The following is a 2,128-nucleotide window of genomic DNA, read 5'->3' as shown; positions in this document are numbered from 1 at the left end:
CTGTTGGAAGGTTCTGTCCAACAAAGTCTGATCAACAATAAACCACAGCAGGTGCCGTCATGGAGTGTGAACTCTGAGGAGTGGGCCATACAAGAACAGTGCAGGTGTGTGTGCGTGTGTGTGCCCATGCACATGCGTGTGTGTCTTCACGATTCAACTAGATGCATTTAGTGAGCACTTACTACATATGCTACATGATTCAGACGTTCAGCAGTGGTTAGAGCAAAGCCAAACTGCTAGTGTTTTCCATGCAAGATGGATTGGGATCCTTCCAGGTCTCTTCTTACAGATAAACACAAGAGAGGAACCCTTGGTTTCTTCTGCCCATGAGCCCAAGACACGATTCTAGCCCTGCCCTATCTGACACAGAAGTGGTTCCCTGGCCACACATGGACATGGAACACTGAGACTGTGGCCTGTGCACTGAAGGTGCCCTTGAGTGTCTACAACATGCAGGCTGGGGGCCCATAGATATGAGGAAAATAAAAGGTACCTGGAATTTTTGACACATGTAACTTTGAAACAGCGTCATTGGTAGCAATGATCAGCTTACATGTAGTTAAATCACAGTGATGTGGCTTTCTTTCTGAGACATGAATTCAAGATGTGATACATGCTGTCCTGGAACTCACAGGAATCCTCCTGCCTCAGTCTCTCACTCGGTTCTGGAATCTCACACACACACACACACACACACACACACACACACACACACCCTTCCTCACAGAGACCTAATGGTCCCATCCATCAGTGTTGTGAACCATCTGGTCATTTCTCAGACTCATAGGACTCATGTGTGCACTCACCTCATGCACACCTGCTCACTAAGAATTCAAGGCATTGTGCAGGACCACCAGCTCTCAAAGCCTTCTCCTGTCACTAATACCCAGTCTCTGAATAACCCTGTGTGTGTGCATGTGCGTGCATGCTTTTGAGTGTGTATGTGTGTCCTTCCAGCCCATATTCACTCAGTTCGTACTCAAATGTCCTTCACAAAGGGGAGTGCCAGCATCCTGAGTGTAAGAAGATGTGTGTCCCTCCTCCACAGAACATGCCACTCTGTGCTGTGTGCTTTACCTGAGCCCTCGGGGGACCCAGTGGTGCTGGTCTATGATTCCAGTACTGCTCTTTCTTAAACGACCCCAGACACACAGAATCTGTTTTAATAAACAATGTCCTTGGCATCCCAGTGACTCTTGCCAAGCAGAGGGGAATCAATATGTCAGCTTTCATGGACCCCATGTGAAAGCAAGCCCACATGTGATGTGTGATGGCCACACCCCATTTCCCCATGACAGACAGAATGTACCCTTGTGTGGACCTTTGAGAGCCTCCCCAATGATACACAGCATGGAGTTAAACAGCAGGGTACAGGAATGAGCAATGGGCAGCTCAAGGGAGGAGGAGCCTCATGGTGGCTAAATCATTTCCATGACAACAGGGATGCAGGGTCTATCAGAGGGAGAAAGATGTGCATAGTTGACACTTGCATATCAGAGCATCTGACTGCCATGTTGTGCAGCATCGTGCTTGCTCCAGACTGGATCTGACAAGATCCCTTTGCCCTAAGCATGGTGCTCATCCCTGCTCTTCCCAAGGGATGTCCTATGGTGCTGACTTACCACCCACCCTGGGCAGGGAAGTGGCAGGGCTTGACAACAGACTCTCTGGGGTGCTAAGCCCTGTCTTCAACTTTGACCTTCTGCCGAGGTCAGACACTCCCTTCTCTCCAGTGCCCACCCTCTCAGTAAGTAGCATATGCCCACTGAGGGCAAGCACTGCTCTGTCCACCATGGTACCACAGGGTTCTGTTCTCCAGGAGGCCTCTTCATCTACACTCGTGGTTTCAACACTAAAACTAGATTCAGGTCAGTAATTGGGGGAGGGACCCACTCTGACAACCACTGCCCTCATCCCAAATCAGCCCTCAGGGTTCCTTCAAATGATCCACGATGGTGCATCTTCATGGCCAACTTCACTAGCCTCAGATGTACGTGGACACACACCTCTGGGTGTGTGTGTGTGAGCACACTTCCACAAATGTCTGCAGACTGCTTCCCTGCTCTGTGGCCATCTGTCAGCTCACCTCCTCACCTGTGCTGATTTGACTGCATTCACAGGGGTTATA

The sequence above is a fragment of the Mus caroli genome, chromosome 5 (genome assembly GCF_900094665.2).
Source record: "Mus caroli chromosome 5, CAROLI_EIJ_v1.1, whole genome shotgun sequence".
Taxonomy (NCBI): Eukaryota; Metazoa; Chordata; class Mammalia; order Rodentia; family Muridae; genus Mus; species Mus caroli.
This window is presented reverse-complemented; position numbering follows the sequence as displayed.